Genomic DNA, 24,465 nt, shown 5'->3' on the forward strand with positions numbered 1-24,465 from the left:
TCTGTTGTTAGCTAAAAATCTCATATTTTGAAAGAAGTCTAGGGGACATAATAAAGTCTAAACTCATCTATGGATAGACAGAGAACAAAGAGAGCACAACATTTGTTAATCCTGTAAATACTGCACTGCAGAAGCTGTGAATATGCACAAAATCTTTTTCTGAGACATTCTGCCAATTTGTTCTCTACAAATGCATATGTGCACATATAGGTGCATAAATGTGTGTTCTAAATTCTTGATATATAAAATAGTAAGTTTAGAGCAGAAATGTATTTCAAGAATTCCTGTTTAACAGAGGCAGAGATGACTAAATATTTAACTTGTGTATGTAATGAATGGTAGCCATTTACACAGCTATAAATTTCAACATCTGTGAACAGAGGTAGATTCTCATCCAGGTTTTAATTTGCTCTTTATAGATTTGCTTGCTATTTATTCCAAGATGGAGTTATATCAGAATGGGAATTACATGATGAGACAGACTTAGTGGCTTGAAAGTATAAATTCTCTGATCTAAAGAATTTATAGCCTATTAAAACAGATAAGAAATATAGTTTGAGAATGTGGATGTATGAAGTGAGAAAGAAGAATTGCTTTCAATGTCACGCTATTACTCTGCTTTAAAAAAAGAATACATAAATGACACAATTTACCCTTGTGTCATAATGTTTTTCTGGCAGTTGACTTGCTCAGATGCTTATTTAAGACAAAGTTTTTAAAAATGTGTTTTTAAAATAAATGTAAATGTTAACCAAACACATTCACAGTAATAATTACAGATGGTGTCAGTGAGAAAAAAATGCTTAGCAGGTGTTGACCCAGCCAATATTCTGACAAATTTTATGTTATTTCCCAATATAATAACATTAGACAACGACATCACCATACCACTTCAGAGGTGTAGGTATTCATCAGAGAGTCATTAAATACTGAATTTTCTCAGTGTTACACAATTGCAGAAACAGTTGTGTTAGATATTTGTGCTGATCCACTGAGAAAAGTGTCAATGTCGATTGGCTCTAAAATGTCCTGTTCTTTAACTATATGAAGCATGCAGAGGGTTGAAATTTAAGCCTATGTCAGTGCGTAAAGAATTAGCAATATTTTTTTTTAACCCCAAAAAACTCATTCAGGGTACTTCTGGGATTCTTAACAGTATTAATTTCTTGCCTGTTCTCTATTTTGAAGGTGTTGTCTTTCATTTCTTTATTTCCTTTTTTGTATTCTTTAAGGATTCCTTTTCCCCTATCTAAGCAGGTAACTGCTGCTTTCTGCTTCACTTTACTTTTCCTTTATCCTTTCAATCTATACTTGAATCTCCTAATAGCATAGTTTCTCCTGTGGCATTCAATCCAATTTCTTCCCTTTACTTGGAAGTGAATTTAGATCATTGCCAGACTCTGGGTCTTGCCGTATGCATCCCCTCACCTCCTAGGTTCTGGATAGCATCTTGCACTTTTCCAATTTCTTTTTGGAATGCAACTTGTAAAATAGCCTACATGTTCTCAATTTTAATTTAATTAATTTGCCTACCTGTATGCTTAAAGCAAGCATGCATTAAACACCCTGATGGAACAAGCCCTGCTGGTTTATTTTAAGCTCAGAAGAGACTCTTCATGTGCTGCAATCAATACTTATTGCTATTGTTGCTATTGTCATTGTTACTCTTATTCTGGAAAAATTCCCTGGGCAAGAATTCCAGCCACAAACTATCATCCTGTCATGTTTAATATGATACAAATACAGAATAGACTACTGGGTGCTTTCTTCTCTCAGAAATTTATGTAGAGAACTAGACTGAAGATCACACAGGATCTTCTAGGGACATCTCTCTACAGGAATGGGCAACGCAGCTGGAAATGAAAGGAATTCAGTTGATTTGTAGAGAAACTCTTTCCTATAAGAATTATAGAGTCAGGTAATTTGATTTTTTTTTTACGCTTCACAACCAAGCAGCTGTAGAGCTCAAAAGAATTTTATTACGGCCCAGATAAAAGCTGTGACTGTCCTCTCCATGGCAGGGTTACAATTAATTGTTAACAAAAGAAGCAGTAGAGCCACCAATCTTGTTAAATGTTGTGGGGGTGTTTTTGTTTTTGTTTTGTTTTTGTTTTGTTGTTGTTTTGTTTCTTTTTTTAAAATTTATTTTGTGATAGAAGTTACAGAATAGTTACGTGTTCAAAAACTAAATTTAGGATCATCAGCAGTCCTTTCTCTCAGAAGTGGCACTGCACTGGGTCAAGTAATGTGCTGAGTTTAGAGGGACAACAGTCCTAGATTAAGTATTCTACTGTTTTTAAAAGGGGTTTCCATGTCAAATCTCCTATATTTTAAAAAACATTTTACACAGTTACATCAGCACTCCTACAACTTCTGACTGATTAAATACAGTTCCCAGTGTGACTCCCTGGCTTAAATACAACAGGTATGAACTCAAGGTTTTATGAAACCTGGTTTGAATTTTTAGTGCAGCTGTGCAGAACTTTTGTAATAATGAAACCCAAAACCCACCCAGGCTTGAGTTTCACTACAAATCTGAAACTTACATCGGGTTCTCTAAAGGGTTTGTCAGAGTTCACAACTCTACATTGAGGCTGGATGAAGAAAGTCTATGCTGAGTTATGATTTCAGGTGCAGGCCAAGGAAAATGTGGTTTGACCCTCAACAAGATAAAGACTTGGTTTAAAAGGAGCGAGTCCTTGCAAAAGGAAAATAGAGGATGAGTTTCATAAGCTCTTGAGAACCAAAGTTTCAAGCCACAAACCTGTGTTGGTGAACGTTTTACCAATAGTTATGATTTCTTGTTTTTCCTTACCCTAATATATTTCTGTCTGCTTGGCATTTGTTGTAATTTGTTGAAATTAAACCTGCTTGTATGGTTCTCAAATAGTCAGATAAAGGGTAGTACAAATGCGTAACTCCTCTGACCTAAGAGAGAAGCCAAGGACTCAGGGAGTCAGGAGATGGATTCTGCACATGCTTTGACCACTGACTTGTTATCTCATCTTGTGCAATGGGGAGAATATTTCCATCTGTTCATTCCCGTGTCTTGAAATGATTTTACCCTCTAAAGTAAAGCAACTCCAAGCTACAAGGCTGTGCTAATACAACCCTACTGTTTCTCATTCCAGTATTATTTGCTCACAAGTAGCCTGTGTGCTTCCACATTGTCCTGCACTGGAGGTGTGAGGAAAGCAGGTCTTGGTGAAAAGATACACTAACATCAAAGGTATGAAAATGTGAAATCTGCTATATCAGGATAACTGGTGATTGTTCATGTTCTTGCTTCAGACATTTCTCCCTTTTGTCTTTCTTTTTGCTTCATCATATTTATCAGAAATACCTTTCTATCCATAGCTCCCAGAGGTCCTAGGAGGAAATGTGCACATCTTGTACAGTTTTACAGCTTCTGGTTTTTGCAAAGACCCAATTAAAAGGTCTAACTGACAGTAGGCTCAAAAGTAAGATTTAAAACCATCCCAATAAATTATGAATCTAAGTTCCACTTTAAAAAGTGGTTTAGGTATTGAAAAGACTGAATCACATTGAAAGCTTATGGTATATCAATCACTTGCAAATCAATAAAATGAGAAGCTTTTCCCAAAATATGAATAATTGAAGTGTTTGTGGTAGAATCTTGGTTTAAGAAATTTAGTGTATTGTTAAAATGACTTTTGGTTCAGGTCCATCACTAATTTTATTCAGCTGTGATGAGATTGATGACAATTTTCATGTCAGCAGAAATAGAGTATCAGTGGAGGCTCAGATTTGTGTCTCCCTAGTAATTAACATATTTAACAGCAGAAAAATAGATTTATTTTTTACCTTCTCCAAGAATTATCTAAGACATAGAGAAAAACAATACTGAAAAAGTAATAAAATTGTCAAAACTCACAGAACTTACAAGCTTGTCTTTTTATTCTAAAAGCTTAGCTGGAGTAACCATTACAGCTTTACTAAATGCAAGTGACATCCAGTGGTCATCACTAAATATACAAAAACATCTTGAGTTTGATGTCAAAAATGTCACCATTCTACTACCTTGGGCAGAGACTGAAGCTAGAAGGTTGCTGTCCTGCTCTCTGCCAACCTGTTTCAATACAACATAGTCAATAAGTGCATTACAAAGATCTGGCTCCAGGGTCCTGCACTGATCTGAAGGTACTGGCAGTTCAAATCCTCCTTCTATTATTCCTTGCCTTAGCAGTCAAGCTATTTCTGCTGACCTGCATGATGAAGAGGCCACCTTAGGGTAGCATAAGTAGAAGATTGCATGAGCATTTGAACTCTTCCCACAAGGAGGAAATCCTTAAAATTTTTGTGATTTTGTGTTGTGATAATGACAAGATGAGGAAATGGCCTCAAGCTGTGCCAGGGGAGGTTCTGGTTGGACATCAGGAAGCGTTTCTTCACAGAAAAGGTTGTCAAGCATAGGAACAGGCTGCCAAGAGAAAGTAGTAGAGCCACATTCCTGGAAGTGTTGAAGAAATGACTGGACATGACACTTAGTAGATGCTTTAGTTGATAAGGTGGTATTTGATCAAAGGTTGACCTCAATGATTCTGGAGGTCTTTTCCAACCTAATGATTCTACGATTCTGTTTTATTCAACATCCTTTTAACCTGTAACCTTAAGACCTGGAGACTGCTATGAGCTAGAATATGGTTTTAGCTTGTGAGTAGAGCTGGTGATGGGGGATGCCTGCAAAAGCCTTTTAAGTTGCACATAGCTAACCATCATATATTGGGTCCCCTCTGGTATGGGGAACCACTTAGTTGTTAAATAAAACTGAGCACCTCTAAACTCCATTTCAGAACTGGATTTTGAGAGCATACTACCTTACATAAATCATAATTATTCTCCCTATTCTTACAGCAATCAGTGAGAAAGACTGATGATTTCTAGGAAAGCATTAGTTGACCTGTGGATCCAAACTCCTGCCAAAAAGAATCCCAAAAACTGCACGATGACTCATAGCACTGGTTGGTGCACTTGACTTCCTGATCTTCTGAGAAATGAAATAAAAAAAAAGTACTGCCAGACTGCTTCAATTTTTTCACCAGTCTGAGGAAAATCTGTAACTGATCAGCTTTGCAATTAAGAGATATACTCTGGAAATGGTTGCTTGACATGATGGAATATGAAAAATTGGACAGAAGTCTCAATTCTCCCCTTTGTACTTGGACTATTTATCCTTATGGGGATTATCAGGTATACAGTTTGTAAATTTTAAAGCATATTTTGGGAATGATTTTGGAGAGTTGTGGTTGTCATATAGTCAGCTGTTAATCCCTTGGACAAACCAGTCTTTCCACTCCTTGAAGGTAAGCTCTTGTCCCTTAGGTCACTTTGAGTCAATATCAATCACAGTTCCATCCAGGAACTGGTAGAAGTCTTACACTTATTTCCACCTTTCTCTAATGAAAAAGAAAAGAGAACTTTTAACCTATTTCACTCTCACTTACCCCCTTAATGCCTTGGACAGGCTTGCTCTGCCCAAAAGAGATAAGAATTCAGAGAGGACTGAGAGACAATCAAGTTATGTGGATATATGCAGAGAAACCACAACCATTCTTTTAGTCACAACCCAAAAGGACCCTTTGCAACTCAGTCATCACTGGAGTGATGAATCAGCACCTTCCAATGACAGTTGTAGTCCTGAAGGAGTAGTTCCTTCTCATGTTTCCCTCTAAGCAGCACAGCTGAGGGTATGCAGAGGTCAGGCTTGAGCCTTGGCCCCGAGTTTTACAGTGTGAATCGTAAGAGTGTGTTCCAGTCAGAAATAACTCAGCAAAAGACGTAATTTAACTTGCTTAATTATATTGACTCTTATATGGTCCATGAGTAAATAAATACCCTGCATACAAGGAAATTTGTTTATGGAATAAATCTTAGCTCAACTACAATTTGGTGCTTTTAATACATTCAGAGTACATTTTTAATACTTTCATATGCCTGAATAATACTTCCACATTGATTTTTAGCCTTATTATTAAATTTACTCTGCAGTGAACATGTGACAGTGGCTCATTGATTTATTGTGAGTGTAGCAATAGGTTTATAACTGCATGAATCATGCAGATTGCTCGATTCACCACATGCCTTAATAAAAGTTTCACTTTAATAAAACAGAGCTAAGGCAAATATGTCCAGAGCCTGGTCTGACATTCCTTATACATTACCCTGCCTCAGGAAATTATTACTATATATTTTATAGCAGCTACAGTAGGTTGGGGATCAGGATTAGAGCATAGTAACTACTGTGACATTTAGCAGAACTCCTGTGTATGCCATTAACCCTCACAGGGTGGACTGGCATGGAAATATTTTGGAGCAGTGGTTTTCATCCTTTTTAAATGATTGACACAAAAAATTTTCTGTAAACCTGTGATTCCTCATTTGCTGAATTTAAGCCACTCACATTTCATTTGTGCTTTTCACAGGTGCTTTTGAAATAGTTTGTGGACCTCACGGAGTCTCCTGGTTGGAAATGGACATCACTATTCTAGTACAGCTTCCATCACTTGGCTACACAGAGATTAATTGACCAGTCTCTTGCAAATGCCAGTCTCTGAAAGCACAACATAATCTCAATGGTTACATGTACTTCTACCTCATATCTCAAACGAATTGCAACAGTTAGATCTTGACAAGATCTAATGAGGCAGACCAAAGTCTTTTCAGATGAGGTCGTAGAATGTACGATCCACTTATCCACACCTCTTTCATGGTAGGAAAATTAAACACAAGCCCTATGATAGGCAGATATTTTGATTCTTCCTTCATTTTATTCAGAATTGCTCTTATGAAATTTCAGACAGAAATAGTGAAACTCTTATGACAGCAGTGTTTTCAGAATGTGTAGCTTCATTTGAATCAGCACTGAACTCAAACTTTGGATGGAGCTATGGCAGATAAATTTCTCTTTATAGCAGTGAAGAAACGTATATTCATTTCCTCGGCCCACGTTCTACCAAGGATGCCTCTACTCTTTCCTAATTAGAGTAGCTTAGATATTAAGCACAAAGTTATTCATAATATAATTTTCTTAACATATGTAGTTGAAGTGGAATTTTTAAAGTTTTAGTTGTTGATCTCACTAGTGAACTTGGTAAAGAGAGAACTTCATCAATGTGAAATGGAAAGGAAAGCTTTAATGTCTGTGAGCATGTTACAATGGCTGTGCTTGCATTAAGTTCATTGTACATTATTGTCTATAAAAATGCCATAGTTCTGATGTGAAGGGTCATGGTTTGGCAATTTATTTTATTTGTATTTCTTTAGTTTAGGGTGGTTTTGTTTTGTTGTTGGCTTTTTTGTTTCTTTTTTTTTTTCTTTAAGCAAGAAACATAAATTCTGTGACTTCAGCAATAAAATTTTATTCTCTTCCATTTTTTGCAATAAGTTTATTTTTTGCCTGTGTTTCTGCATTTTGAACACTGTTGCATAAAGGTGATGTGTTTACAAACAAAAGAGAATTAGATTCACTGGCTTTTAATATTCTTAGGAAACCCTCAATAGGAAAAAAATGAGAATAATCAATGAATTTAATAAAAAACAGCTCTGGCATTACTGTCTTCCAGTACAATAAAAAGTTTTTCTATTGCTAGGTTGTCAGTACTACGAAGTGGTTTTAATGCATAAACCTCAGGCATGCAGATAAACCCAAGTACACTGGAGCCAAGGTTTGAAATTGGTGCTTGAAACATGTCTTTAAAACCATCTTTTTTGTCAGGGGAACTCTCTGTCTTCTGGAATTATGGGCTTTAAGGCCACCCCCCCCTCCCCAGCTATTAAAAGAGCAAGTGTGAGGATTTCATCATGATTTCTTTGTAGCTCAGTATCTGAATTTCTCCAGCCATAAGTCCAGCTCAGGTGGCAATGGTGTTGATTTTAGGCACACCACTTCAGATACCAAGTGCTAAATGGCTGAAGGTCCAAAGGGTTCCCGTTCATTGCAGCTTGCTTTGTTTATTAATTTCCATTACCTCCATCCTTCTGCCTTTCTTCCCTCTTTTATTAACTGAATTCATTGTTAAGTGTTCAGGAAAAAAATTCTTCTGCAACTGTACTTAAATATAACTGTGAGATGCATATGTGTATGTATATGAACCTAAATAAAAAAAAATACTTATTGAAAGAGAAACACTTAACATCATATTTCAAAAAATACCCATGCTATTTAGTAAAGCTGTATGTAATGTGGGAACTGTATTACCAGAAAACAAAAAACTGCTGTACCAAGATAATATTTATGATGTAGAATTGAAGCGTATGATGTATGTACTTGGAGACTCCTGTCTGAAGCTCATTAAGTTGGCTTTTTTCTAATAATAGAGATGGGCTATGGCAGGATCACTCATGGTTTGTTTAGTGCAGTTGTGTGAACACATTCCCTATAGTGCATGTCAGTGTCAGACTTGTGAAACCAGGCAATGTTGTTACTATCACATCACTCTTGGAAGTTGCATGAAGATGATTTTCCTGACATCATGGAAAAGAGGCAAATCTTTACTCAGTCCAACACTTTCTAAAATAAACCGCAATTTTTTTTTTCTGTATGTTCTAAACTACAAATTTTTTTCCCTGTATGTTCTGATGGCAAAATTCTCTGTATGTAAATTACATATTCCCCTGGGATTCTCTTTCAAAATTTTCTTAATATGCTAATACACAGTAAACAATGTATACAATTTTAAAGCACTGCTTGAGCGCACATGGCAGAAGGTGTGGTTGGGTATTCTTTATTGTCAGGGGGTTCCATGATGAACAGTAATGTTTCTTTTCTTGTGCCCCCTGTCATTAACATTGTTGTTGTTACTGTTTATCTAATTGCTGTTTCCAGAAAAATGTTCTTATCAAACTTTTAATTTCTGTGCCTTCAATTCTCCTCTCCAGCCACCACAGGCAGAGGGGAAAGAGAATAGGCAGGGGGAAGGAGCAAGTGTCAGTGTGGTTTGGAGAATCTCAGAGGGAGCACTAAATTGGGGAGTACCACTCCTAAACCATTACACCTACAATGCAAGAAAGCATAGATTGTTATTATTTTGAGTATAGCTCATCAAATATTTTTTAAATTATCTGCAATCTATAAAAATAAAAGCAGTGGACCTTCAAAGAATACTAGTAGCCAACAGATCACTAATAACTTTTATCTGTGTCTTGCAAAATGTTTTAAAATTAATGACTGAAAAACGAGAGCATGTCTGGGAGGTCAACATGTAATTCCTTCCTTTGGTAGCTCAGTAAAGTTGGCTGTACTGACTGAAGCCATAATTAATTTTTAGATGTGTTTCTCCTAAAGCCAAACTTTCCAGTCTTAGCAAGTGGTACATCAGACCTTGCAGGCTCAGTTAAGTAACTAATAAGGCATCTGTGAAGCTTTGTGCAGAGCATCCTTGTGCATCCAAATGTCAAATTATTCAACAATGCTGAAGAGAGTATTTTTAAATCCTGCCTATTTTTTTAGAGATAGGTAGCTAAATGTTCCACCAGGGAGACTGGTGAGCTCAGTGGATGTTTCTAAGGCACTGCCAGTAGCCATACAGGAGTTTTGATGGGATAATCTAGAAGTTGCCAAAAAACATGGAAAATAGAGCATCAGACACTTCTCAGAGGAAATGATTTACACACAAATATTGTACTGGTAAGAAGGTTAATTTATTCTGTTGGGCTGTAGTTAAAACAGGATCAAAGGCCACTTCCACCCTTTTTGTGGGAGTCATGCTGCTATGCAGTAGGGATAATGAGAGCTATAGAAAAGAGAGACAGCAAATGTATCTACATCACTGGGAGCACCAGGGCTATCTGCCTTTCAGTCCCTCCTTCCGACTGACAATTATACTTAATTACATTTTATTATGTACATTATTCAATGTGTCTTGGAATGCAAACATATTTAGGAAAAAGGAGCAAAATTAGTTTTATCCCTCAGCCATGCCAGTACCTTAGCCACTAAACCTCTGAATTGTGTTCCGTTTTGTGTTTTATGGGGTCATGGAAGTAGCATTTGTTTCTGCTCCATGAGTGTATTTGAGCAGGTGAGATGGTGCCTGCCATCACTGGGCTCAGCCAGGACTTTGTTCAGACCAGGTGCATCCTGCAGCCCAAGAAGCAGCTCCAGCTTGGAGTGATGTCACATTTCAGAAGTGGAGGTTATATAGTGGCAACCTATAATTGCAGCTGTTTTTAGAAAAAAATTGTCAGTGTTGTATTTTATGTGGAGTTCCAGTCAATCACTATGCAGATGAGACATGCTCTGAGCACAGTTTGAAGGTCTGTGGTCACGGGAGCAGCGTACCTGACTGCCACAGCTAGAGAGGAAAGATGCACCAAGCCAGATACACGGGCCATATGCAGAAACAGAGAATAAAATATCTACAAACCACTTGAGGAAACCATAAGTTTAGATACTTGCTGAAGTGATAAGTTAGTAGGTGAGGTTTGGATCTCTGCTTGGTTTTGATGAAGACACTTGCATCTTTAATTGTATGTACTGGATGTCAGTTTTATATACTGAACTGACTGGCTGAAATTTACTCATAGGGCCAAAAACAAAGGTCAACAAGGATTGAACATGCTTCTTCCAAAGTCCTGAAACCATTGGGAATCTTCCCCTTACTCTGACTGCAAATGAAAAAGCTGCAGTGTTACAAAAGAATTTTGATTTGAACAATGCATTAAAGAGACTGTGGTTTCCCCCCTTTTTTTCTGCTAAATGTATCTGCCAGTGCTCTACCAGTAACTCTCTTTCTGATAAAATATCTGTGTTACTGATGGATCAGGGTTGAAATTTTATGCTTTGCAACATTTGCTTCTCAGGCAGATAATATATTGCCATGGAAATACAGGCCATTTCTCACTGCACATTTCAAAGAGAGAGCATGGCACTATGCCATGTTATGGCTGTTAGCATCACTATATCATCCCTTCAGAGTGGTCTGCTCTGCTACCACTTTCCAAGGAATCTCTTTCGGGGCATGACACTGTGAAACTGGAGAAATTATGTTTGGCAATAACATGGGTTGATGGCAAGATATGTCAAACAGCTGAAATTATAGGCTCCCTTTGAAAAGCTGTCCTCTGCCCCATCACCACTGCTGATGGTTAGATTTGTTGGTCCCACCTCCCAGTTTGCACAAAGGGGACAAAAGCAGAGGAGTGAGTCAGGAGCACAAGGCACACTGTGTGAGGTGTGTAAAACATCTCTCAGCGAGAGCTTGGCAGTACAGATAGTCATGTAAGATGAAGTGAAATAAGTGTTCCTTTGTGAATAGAGGCCCTCTGCCCAGCCTTTGCATCACACTGCTTAACCTGGCCTACAGCCTACATAAAGATACAGAGATTATAAAGAAAACACTCCTTTCAGAATGCGACGTGAAAACTTGTAAAACATTGTTTTTGTCCACACAACATGTATTCATTCTGGAATGTCAAATAAACACAGGGACTTGCTGAATATCCTTCCTCTCATCTGACATTTTGGGGTCCAAACATAAAACTGATACATTGCTAAGCAGGGCTAAGATATTAAAATCAGTGAAGAGTAAAGCATCTCAGAGACTGTAAATTCCTTCCTGCGTGAAAGTCCAGGAATCAAAGTGTAACCTCTTCAGCATGGGTAGAGAATTGGGGGAACATGAAGCCTTGATCTCACTCTGAGTGTCGTCCAAGGAGATTTAACTCAACAAGATGGATCAGTTCTAAAGGGTAAAGTACAATTAGCCCCTTTGCTGCCAAGTGATAATTTTAGTATACTAGTAGTAACATGAAAATCTCGTCAGGAAGGTAGCAGCACTCATAATGTGACTAAGGGTTTGGAGTTTTGTTATGCTTTTCCTATGACTATTTTGTCCAATGATATTTTGAAAAGTTTCACTCCTTCCTTGTCCTTTCTTACATGCTCTTTCTGTAACTCTTTGCTTTTTATTGCTTGTAAACCACATGAAAACATGAAAAGGTGCTTTACCCATTTTGATACTCACTTCCATTCAACAAAAGTCCTTAAATAGGAAGTAAACAGACAAAAATAACTTAATGACACTGATTTTTAAGGAAAAGTGGAAATTCTCAAGAATTTTGCATTTCCTTCAAAAAATTTATTTTCAAAATCCAGAAAATGAAAATTATATTTCCAACTATGCCTTATTTTCTGCTAAGTACCCTCTTGAATTGACAATAATCATATGCAGTCAGCATTATTACTTTTTTTTTCTGGAAGATAACATTCTAAACTGTTATTTATTAAAAGCAAAATCTCATATGATTTTAATCATAAGCAATATTATATGATTCTCAATAAATTCTTTTTCTGGTTTTCACTTTTTTTTAGCTTTCATTATTTTTTTTTTTGCAATCAACTGAACAAAGGCTAAATAATACTACTAAAAGGGGTGAAACATAGCTATTGTAGGGATGGTAATTTAAGTGCTGAAACTAAACAATGCTGCTATGCATGATAAAATATTTGCTTGCTTTCAGATAACCTTGGCTTGTGTTAACTATCTTAATAACTTCATTTGCAGATCTTGCTGAAGAAGTAAGTCAGTGTGAAGGAATGTCTCCCAAATGTCGTGTTTCTGGTTTTTTTTTGCTTTTGCATTCCTCTAGATATTTACTGTGCGCACAATCTATCTTTGGGAAGCTCAGTGTAAAGCCTGGGATATGTCATCAGGAAGGGAAAAAATGAACTGAGCAGCATTTGTCAAATATCTGCGATGATTACATTATCATATGTTTCTTATAGGATGTTCTGCTAAAGAAGGCCCACTTACAAGGCCTCTTCCTTCTCTTCCATCCCTCTACCCTCACCCCATCAAAAAAAATATTTTAGCTTCCGTTGATCCACAAAATGCTTAATGTCATTTTAAAGCACAGTGCAGAGCTGGCACCCTCAGGCTGTGAAAATTATGTTCTGGTATGTGATGTGGGGAAGAGAAAAAGTGAAAGATACTGCCTGGATTTGGCAAGGATATCAGGAAAGGGAATGGGAGTTGGAAAAGCTGTTAGGAAATGTAAATTGGTAAGAGTGTCAAACAAAGACTGAATGGGAAGGACTCAAGGGGGAAACTGAAAGTTTTGTGGAGAATATATGAGGTGACCGGCTGACTTTGAAAGCATCCCTATCAACCATTTTGAGTCTGCTCCTCCTATTTCAGCTTCTCGATTACTTGTCATTCATTACTCTGGTGGTTTGCCTCTCTAGTGACTTCTTCCTAAGCAAATGGCATTCCATGGTTTAAGTCAACCAGGTGCTCATGTTCTTCCTTTCTCCTACCTTTGAATAACATCCCCCGAAAGCCAGGGATAAGATAAGATACCTCATCATTTTCCTGAAGGCCAGGTTAATGTTTTCTTTTGCATTCAGTCCTGTGGAACCCATCCAACCTTGGGGAGGGTAACACTGACTGTTTTCTCTTACTGCTAGTGCCTTTTTCAGAGACTGGTATTCTGTAAACTGTTTTTATGGTGTTCAGTTTATTTCTTCTCCTTGACTTTTGGAAACACCTTCCATTTTATTCTACCACATCCCTCTTCCTGCTGACTCGTCTATCTATTTGTGGGATCTAATCACTCTCTGCAATTTCCTCCTCCCTCTCACCCCTACTCTGCACTTGACAACAGCATTGTTTCCCCTTGGCCCTTTACTGGGCAATATTTACTGTGAATTAAGTGCTATCTCTCTTTTCCCACCTGACTTGGCATCCTATTCTGATTCCATAAATAAACATATTTATGAAACCTCTTGGACAGGTACTCAGCTGGCACAGGTGTTCAAACATTCTGTTCTTTCCTAAGTTGTGTATCAGTTGCATAGAACTTGTAGAAGGGAAGAGGGGGCTGAAGCTGTCCCTATGCTTCTACTTACTCTTTTTTGGTCTGTAGGCAAGGATTTTCAGATTGCAAATCCTCTGAGATGTATGCTGTATTTCACAGGTCTGCCCTTATTATTTGTGGTTATGAAAGGGCTGAAGATGTCTGATAGCAAAGGTGACTATAAAATTAGATCTCCAAAATGTCATGAGAAATTTGATACAATTATTTATCCATGTATTAAAAAAAAAAAAAGTCTTAAGAGGCCCTATAAAAATGGTGGGCATAACAGTAAAGAATTTACTTTGTAGCACAATCCTTTGTGAAAGACTATAATTGGAAACACAGCAGTTTTAAGTCCAGAAAACAGAGAAAAATATATAGAGAGGGGGAAAAAAGGGGGAAAACTCAAGCATTTTAATTTCAAATCTGTAAGACTCATTTATGTTTGAGATAGAATTTGGCCATCATTATTTCCCTTTGTTTTGGTTTATTATCAATCCCATTTTCAACAGAGGATGATACCAAACATACAGGTTTCTTTCCTTTTTTATTAGAAGGGCACAAACTAATGGATTGACTAATGCTGTCTATAGAAGGTATTATTTTGCAGGGTCTTAACCTGTACTAAAAGATGCTGAAACTAGACTTAATTTGTATATATTACCTATTCACTATGAGAAATCACTAGTATTTTTACTCTTAGTCACATTTAATGTTGAGGACTAGAGGATGAGGTTCCAATTTTTTGCGTACTTCCTATCCAGGCAGGTTATATGGTCCTCAAGGCTATTCTCCTCTCTCTGCTTTCTAAGCAACACCCCTGGGATGCCTAAGGAGGGGAAAGAGCCAGCAAATCATGCCTGAAAAGATCAGTTGGATGTCCTCAGATAGAGAGATAAACTTCTGTCGTAAAAGTTTGCTTTGTGCTTCATCTTGTGTAATCACAAAGGCATGAGATGAGACTTACTTTGTTTCTTGCAGATAATTTATTCTATGGTGGTTAAGCATCATGGGATGAATAGCCTTTTGCCTTGATTTTATATGCACTATGGTTCAGAGGGAGCATCCAGGAATGTTGAACATCTTTGTGTGTCTTTGCTGGGGAATTGTTTCTGCTGCAGCTCCTCTTCAGACAGAGCAGCTTCAATGTTTCACACTGCTGAGGGAAAATGATTACTACTTGGAGGAAAAATCTCAGTTTGAGAAACAGAATTATCTCTGAGATGTACTCAAATGGCAGGATTTTGGTGCAATATGTGTATGTGTGTGAAATCATTAGTACTGGGTTGAATCTGGTAGTAGTATTGATACTTGTAGTGGGAAAACTGCCAAAAGAGTAAAAAAAATACTATGCCAGTTTTCTCCTGGGAAATTCCCTTTTTAGCTCCAAGTCCAAGAATCTTGTACTCTTATCAAAACATTCTGTCTTAGGATGTTCTGGTAAAGTATAGCACAGAGCATTTTTACTTGCTTCTTCATTACAGTAATCCGTAATGTTTTGGAGAAACAACATCACTTTTGTACTGAAAATGGAGAAAGGTCCATGCACAAAAATGTGATTCTAGTTGTGTGCCTGAAACAATATAAGGGTCAACAAGGATCTCAGGTGATTCATTTAAGGCTGCAGCTTTGCATTTGGCTTGTCTGCTCTTCTTCTTTGATATTATCACTGGTTTGGTTTTCTTGTCCTCAAGCCCACCTCTCCTTTAGTCCACACCTCACCTCTCTGTGTGAGCTGTGGGAGATCACTGTGCAATGTGCTCAGCAGAGAAGGTTCTCTGGTGCCAGCCTTTGAGCTGCAAATTCTCTGAAGGCCTTGAGCAGGTCCTTGACCTGGCAATCAACAGGGTGAACAGCTCTGTTGGGAATCCTACTACAAGCCAAATGATAAACCAGAGCTTTACAGTATGTATGAGCTGACAGAGAGCCTTCTCAGAAATCTGCATCACCCAAGAAAGGACATGGAAACCTTGCATGGCTGCAGGAATAGGTGCTGCAGACTCATTTTGCCAGCCAATATCTTACCAGTCAGAATGCACTCTGGGAAGTGATACTGATTTAAATGTTTAGACAGATGTCACAGGAAGGAAACCATTGATGATGTCATTAATCCTACAGGTTATTTTCAGAACAAGCCTGAAAGATAATTCTGTTTATACCCTTGTGATTTTTCTATCTGCCCAAGAGTGAATGACATAGGAAAGCAGAACTTGTGTTGACATTTTGAAATCTTTTATGCAGTGACAAGTATGGTAAAACTTTATCTATAATTTCAACCATATCTTGATCAGTGTGTTCACCCACTTTGAGCTGCCATATAAAACGAAATCCTAAAACAGACATTGAGAATAGCCAGACAGCAGATGTTATGTCTAGAGGCTACAAAATTCTCCTGTTAGTCATTTACGGCTTGCACTGTTGGGGAAATGACCCAATACTGATCAAAATCAACAAAAGAACTTGACCTAAATGAGCTACATACCCAAAGAAACTTGTTGAATCAAAACAAAGTTGTGAACAATGAACTACCATGACAAATCAAGCTCTTCTGCTAAAATACATCAGAGAGTAATATGTAACAAGATTGCTTCTTCTTTTTGTTCCTGAGTGGAACAGTAAAATCTGGGACTTCACCAACTTCAGACTCTAAGTGGGGAAAGGATTTGATTCATCTGTCCACCAAATGCCTAAAACTTTCTGAGATATGTAAGGTGCCTGAGACATCTTCTTGCAAACAATGAATACAGCACATGGCTTCTGCAGATCCCTTCTGGAATTTCTGGAGGTTGGTTAAATGAGATGATTTAGGTGGCAGATGTAGCCCAGAGGTACTAGTTGCCTACATATGAACAAATGAGTTGAGACCTCTTTAGCACAATCTGACTGCACTAAGAATGACTCACCTTATTGTAAAACAGATCCTTCAGCTGATCAGTAACTCTCTGTCAACAGAGTCATGGCTTTGCTTTGTAACAAACCTGTGGATATTAAGGTGGACCCTCTTAAGAGTGCCTAACTATTCAACTCGTCATGAGCAATTAAAGTTTCCTTTAAAGCAGAGTCCCATCTCACAAATCCTGAAATTCCAAAAGAACATAACACTCATCCTGTGTCAGACTGAGACAGAAGATGGACAATTGAATGATAAGCTCTTCAAAAGTCTGTATAACAACTTGAAAAGAGAGGATTAGAGGACTCCTACTAGTGTTATTCAGTTTCAAAGACATACCAAGTTTAAAATAAAAAAATTGAGAGTGTGGACTGCAGTCTCTTGTTTTCCCATCCCAAAGCCCACTCCAACCTTTCAGGAACCATTGTTCAATTCCATTCCCAGAGAGGAGTAGAAAAGGCAAGTTGTTAGGGTGAAAAAATTCTACTGGCTTTTCCTGTTCTCTATAGAGGACTGAATATTAGTTCACAATCTTGAATATCTGTCACCACATCATCTGTCTTGCTTGAGCATCAAGATACAGTTAGTGGATAATAAAGGCCCTCCAACTGAAAGAGAGGGAGTACCCCACATCCTGAAACATCATAGAATGTTCTGCTTCATGCTACATTTTATTATGTTAAGTCACTCTATACAGTTTTCATCAGGGTTTGTTTAGTTAACCTCTGCCTCATGATATATATGTCAACTCAATTAAAAAAAAACACATTAAAATTGTATAAATCAGATTTTTATTTTCCCCTCTTTCTAATATTTGATTATCTGCTCCTTTTTCACCCTTTCCCAAGGTTCCTTTATTTAGCTTTCACACATAAATTAGCTGATGAAGAAAGCTGGCTCCAAATGCATTTCACAGGTCCTTTGAGACATGCCAGGACCAGCAATTTAAACCATGTTTTCCCCAAATAGGCAACACAAAGTTAATTTTTGTGGTTGTCCTTTGCTTGGATGTGTGGCATGAACTTTTCAGTGCCACCAAATCAAATACATGAACAGTAAACCAGTGGTAGCAATACAATGACATTTCCACAATTTCATTAATAAAATAATAAAATAACTCACCAAGACTTTTGGGAGAAGTCAGATGCACTCTAATGCTGTAATTGTGGTAGGCTGAGGTTCAAACCAGGGTGAAACACTTTAGACCCATAATAATTGTAAAGTGTTGACCTCGTGTGAAATAAAGCAAAACCAGAGTTGAGTTACCACACATATTCTTCACATAAACATTTAAATAGATTTTAAAAAGGAACTAATAGCAGTAGCTATGCTAGTCCTGAAGAAGAATTAAATCTGAGGTTTTGACTGCCTTCTCTTTGCATGTTTAGCAAAGTATGGATATTCTACACATGGTACTAATTCCCTTATTAAATCAGTAATTGTACTTCCCATGTGCCAACCAAGCCCATCCTTCTGCCAGCTCCAGCCCACAGATAAAGTCCAGGCATAAAATCCCACCCCAGTACAACAAAATTCTTGATGGTGAAGCCATCTTTTGGTCAGATTCCCTGGGAGTTTCAGGTTGTAGGAAGCAGTGCTCACCATGTTTCATTGATGCTGTGCCAGAACACAGGTTGTTGTCTGGTACTGAGCTGTAATGTATCCCATGGCTACAGATGGTGGCAAAACCACTGATTGATAGAGGGCCTAAACCCCAAGTCTACTTTCACATTACCAGGAAGAGTGTCCTTAAGCTGCTTTGAATCTTTCATTTTGATTTTTTGAGGGAGTGAGAGTCATTACCCCAAAACTACAGCAAATCAGAGGGAAACAGCCTGTGAACATTAAAGGCCTTCCAGTTATAAATTTTAGAATGTTCAAAGCAGGACAATGAAGATGCAGAATGGTCTGGAGCACAGGTCTGATGAGGAGAGGCTGAGGGAACTAGGGTTATTTAGTCTGGAGAAAAAGAGACTCAGGGAAGACCTTATTGCCCTTTACAACTCCCTGAAAGTAGGTTGCGGTGAGATGGTGGTTGTTCTCTTCTACCAAGGATCGAGTGACAGAGCAAGGAAGTTTTAGATTGGATATTAGGAAAAATTTCTTCATGGAAAGAGTTGTGAACCATTGGAACCCACTGCCACAGAAAGTGGTGGAGTCACCATCCCTGGAAGTGCTCTAGAAACATGTGGATGTGGCACCTGAAGTTATGGTTTAATGGTGACTGCAACAGTAGCGCTGGGTCCATATTTGGACTTAATGATCTTAGAGATCTTTTCAGACCTTCTATGACTCTGAGACTGAGCTAGAATAATTTGCAAGACAGTTTTCCTCTTGTGTAGTATTTTGGCTGAGATGGTGCCCAGGGCCAGATGCTCAAAAAGTTGCATCTGTACATTCCCAACATCTCAAAATCAGGACATCTCATGACGTCCTGAAACTGTTTGCTTAAGTTCCATTAGGTGCATTATTTGTAAGAGTTGTCTCTGGACACTCAGATATTTGTTTAACACTTTTTTAGCTAATCTGTGCTTTTGACATCCAAAATTTACTGTGAAGATGGACACTGTGATTTTGCTCTGCAGAAAGAAAAAAAACAAGTGTATTTATGTTTGTTAATCTTCTATGTGATAATTTCACAGACTGCTCCCATTTGCTTGTTTTGTGCATTTAATTATCTTCTATACATATCTAAATCTTTCAGATTTTCATTTACCATTCTGCCTTGCCTGTTTTAGTCTTCTTTTCCAGTGTTCCTGTTAAGCTGAAACACCCAGCAGTCACAGGAAAATACATTAATATGACATTTAAAGTATAATGAAAAGTTTAATGTCAATTTCTACAGTCCTCTGTAATATTCAAAATAGCTCTACAAATTAAAAAAAAATAAAATTCAGATTTATCTTCCTTGCAGTGTCCAGGTAACAATTTTAGCTTTTCTTTAAATTTTAAAGATCTTCTCAACCTGACCCAGCTGAACATGTGTTTGAATCTCAATAGGTATTGATGTAACCCAGTGAAGCCACAGCTACTTTGTGTTAATAACATAAACACCATATTTCTTTTTTTCTGTCTCTTAAAACTTCATTAATTTAAAGAGAAACCGCATGACTAATTTGCCATTAAAAAGGTATGATAATTAAACTAGATTGAAATAAGGCTATTTGGCTTGTTATACTGCTTTTCTCTGATACCAGTATCCCAATAAACTGATTTTAACACCAAGAAGCCAGATCAAAAAAAAAAGATGTTTGAACACTCACTTTTGTAATAATTTCTATTATTTAGGATGATGAAAACTTTTCTTGTCATGAATTAATTTAGAAGGATTTCAAGTCTAGGGCTTAAGCTCAGTTTGCAAAATCTCAGCAAACTAGACCAAATTATCCAACTGAGAAAATTTTCGTCTAGTGCATTCACAATTGCTATTAAGTAAAACTATGCTCCAATGAAATAACAAAAATCTGCTGGTTCCAGTGGCAGAATGCATCTCATCTACTCATGCTGGCAACCTTCTAAGACTGCTCAGTGACCAATTATTTTCCCTTCAAAAATATCATACATGTTTCTTAGCAAATAAAATTCTGTGCTTGGGCAAGGCCAAGATAACAGTAAATATCACACTTCCAGAATAATTCTGGTGACACAGAATTCCTGTTATCGTTGTGCAGAAATGATGCCAAAGGAAAATGATAACACTAATGCAGAACATTGCGGGAAGGCATGTGAATGATATCCTAACATGTGGCCTCAATTCTCTCTTGATTCAAATCTCTATTCAAAGGCCATTAAAAAAAAGAAAGAAAATAATAGAAACAGAAGAAGAAGAAGAAGAAGAAAAAAACCACATCCAGACCCAAACTAAGAAGAAAAAAATACATGTAATACATAGAAGACCTTCCACTGCATTTTTTCCAGACCTATGGGTTGGCCCCAGCTTAGGCATGTAGTTTTGGTGCCAAGCTCTTGAGGGTCTCAGTGAGGAGAAGAGAAAGTGAGCAGAGGTAGCTGGTTGCATGAGGTATTTGCTGAGCAGTTCTGAGTACCTTCTTTCTCCAATCATATCTTAGGGAAAGATTTCTCAGGACTGGACTGGCTTTGTATTTGTCTTTACACAGAAGAGAACAGATTTACAAACAGTAGCAATAAACAATAGAGTGCACCCAGATGAATCAATTAACAGTGAATTTTCAGGTAGTGAGTCAAAACAGCAGAGAGATGTCTGCTGTGTTGGAGATGGTAGAGTTCTTGTGACACATTATAAATGTGAAACATTTCTGCCTCGAGTCAAAGGTAATGTGCAGACTCCCAGAAAGATCTCAACATGTGAAAAGATTCATAGTTTCCTTCAACATCGAAGTGAAAGCACTCACAGCAGAAATGTTGAGTTGAATTACAGCAATAAATGGGATGGCCAAAACTTCTTTTTTTAAGTTTCTGAAGAATAATTTTATGTTGCTTGTGAGACTCTGAAGTGCTGGTGCCAGTAAAAAGACAATTACAGTGATGACCAATTGAAATATTTATATATGAATGAATAAAGTTCCCAATGTTTTAGACTTTGCATATGAAAAAACAGATTAGAGGAATTTACACTCTTCACTTCTTTTTCTGCTTGCTCGTGTGTATTGGAGAAATAAGTAGGATTTCAGTGTATGACAAGATGTGAGACAAAGAGGGATTGATCACATGTATGGTGAAGTCCCCATCCCTGTACATTCCAGTGTATTCTGGAAGTGCTGGTGCACTAAATGTGCAAGTGCCTGCAGACTCACAGCTTCAGTGCACTCTTTGAAGAACAGGGGCTGATTCTCAGGGTGCTTATGATTATTCAAGGACTACACAGAGAGTCATTGGTATGTAAAGGCTTTTAGTCTTAAAGATATAACTTATGAGAAACAATCAGAAAAGTTACTTTGCTTGATACATGCATTTTTCTAGAGAAATGTCACTCAATATTTTCCAATGAGCCAGATGGGGTAATTGGGCATTATTAACATTTGTGGGAAAACACTGTTTTGGAATCAGAAGTTAGGAAACACAGACATTTGTGCTGTGATTTTAGACAGTGTGAGTTTTGTTAAGAAAGCCAGCATAAGACAACATTAATAATCACTCACACCCTCAAAAACATAGCGACTGACATTTGTGAGTTCAAGGCAAAAGCACATGGCTTCTTTTCCAGATTCTTGGAGAGCACACACTTAGTGCAAGTGCCATAAATCAGCTGAAAAATATATTGGCAAAAGAAGAGAAATTATCACAGTCCAAAGCATCTTATTTAATGAGGAAGAATACATGTGATTTATGGACAGGCATAACTTTTTTCATGTTACAACTGGCATGTTATACTCCCTGCTGAATGGAGAGTCCGAGGGAAACGTGCAGTCTGCAAAGCACAATCTAAAACAAGCCAAACTAAATTGTTCTGCTATAGAGAACTCCCATCCATAACGTAGCCCGGCACCACTGATCAGAGAATCCCTTTGGAAATGTCAAAGGATGAGATCAGAGTTTTGTAGGTACTTCCATCTATTTCTGTTATTTGAAAATAGTTTGTTTGCTGCCCTTAGTGTTAACAAGCTGCAGTGGAGTGCTCAGAAGAGAGGAAATATGAATTACACATATCTCTTCGTAGCAGGAGATGATATAGAAGGATTCCTTTTTCCAGTCACACTGTTACCTAGAGTCAAGGGACCCTCTGGACTTGTACTGTTCCATCCGTTGTTTATGCTCATCTTTTATGAGCTTTAATCATAGTTTTGTGATTATAACTAATAAGATAATTAACTTCCTAAATGCAAGATAATTAAGAGACTAAACCAGCATCCAGGGGGGATCCATCTGACCTGATCTCATATCTTAGCCATCTAGGCTCAGTCTTGACTATAATTCCCTGCAATGGAAACAAAAGCAATTCAGGAGGAGAAAGTCAAATCTTCGAAGGTATCTTAGAATACTTTTTAAAAATATCTCCTCTTGGTAACATTTCTGACTCTACACCTAGATAACTAGCACAGACCAGGTGCCTACATTTCAGACAGCTAAAGGTCATTGTCTATCATCACCCTGTGTGAGTGGTTTTGCAGATTTCAATTAATTTGCATATGCTGATGAAAAGTGATTTTTTTTTACTGCTGCAGCAAAATAAAAATCAAAAGTGGTCAGACAAGCCCCAAAATTTAGGCATTCACACATAAATGAAATATTAACAGTTGTAATTGTGGTATTAACATTAGCTTTTTACTTCTTATCTACTTAAACCATGAAAAATGGCACGCAAAAAACCCTAAGCTTTGTTATTATGTTATCTGTCTGTTCTCAGAATTTACAGGAATTTTGTTGAACTGTGAATTAAAGTGATTCCTTTAGACATATAATTGGTACAGACTAGCATAAATTGTGCTGATGGAAAAGAAATAAAAATACCTGGTGGTTTATAGACTATGTCTGCTGCAAAATGCTCCCAGTGAGAGGGTCTCTTACAGAGATAATTTTGGACATCTCTGGCATCTGGTTCAAGAAGTTTTCCTTGACATTTCCAACCCACTTATGCTTCATTCAAACCAACCAGGATGCTTTTAGTTTCTATTCTACTATATGGAAGAGAAGCAAAACTGAATATTTTTGGTATTGCTTTTGTTGCACATTTTCACAAGATTTTCTTGTTCTGCCCACTGCAAAAATCCATCTCTTCCTTACTAGAGTATATTTGATTAATTGATGCTGAAGGAATTAGTGCAGCCTGAAATGGAGACCTCTCTAAAATGAATTGATTTAAAGAAAGCTCAGAAAGAAGTGGTAATGAACTGTCAGTAGTTTGAATTTCTCTCCAATGATATTGTAAGTCCAGTACCACATAAGTGGACTTAACAAGACATATTCTGGGCGTTTACTCCAAGTAGGGTGATCAGCAAAAGAAGGTGCCTGGTTCTCACACAAATAAAATTAGATACCTAAATTCCTTTTTAAGGTGTTGAAGGCAGGGTCCACTGCAATTTTTAAATACTTAAGAAAAATATTCTACCCTTACAATTTGATATTATGCAGCATCTAAATTAGTCAACCTGAATATGTGCTTTGATATGAGAATGCATTACTACTCAGTCAAAGCCACACAGAAAATCTGTACTGGAGGCAAGAAATGAAATTGGATTTCCTGACTCTGCATTTAATTTCTTAACCAAAACTCTTTTTCCTGGAAAATAAACTGTGTTAACACCACTATTTCAATACTAATAATTTAAGGCTGCATCAGGAATTCAGTCTTTTTTAATAAATATACAACATTAACCTGATACTGCCTCACCATTTAGACTGAAAACAGTGTTTCTAAACTTTAGCAGTCTGTCAGGAGCCAACAAGGTGTCTCAAAAATCTGTAAAATGATCCTGGGGTACTTTGGAAGCCTTGTAGCTTCATTAAATTTGCTCTGAATGTAGTGATCACTATTCAATTTTTCAGAAATATAGTGTACATTTTCCCAGCATGGCATACAAAGAAATAATAATTTTGTTACACTGTGACATACAGTATTAAATGTGAGAATTTTTTTTTTCCTACTCTGGGGCTTCTAGAAAGTGTTAGTATTGATTTTTGCTGAAATATTATACTGTTGTATCCTAAGATGTACAGAGCTTTGAACCCAGTTTTCCTGCATCCTGCACCTGGCAGTGGATTTGACATTGTAATCTGTCACTGGGCCAAGAAATCTGCTCATTAAAGCAAGCTGTAAAACTGCCAGAAACTAAAGGGTTGGA

This window comes from Cinclus cinclus, chromosome 3 (assembly GCF_963662255.1).
Source record: "Cinclus cinclus chromosome 3, bCinCin1.1, whole genome shotgun sequence".
Lineage (NCBI taxonomy): Eukaryota > Metazoa > Chordata > Aves > Passeriformes > Cinclidae > Cinclus > Cinclus cinclus.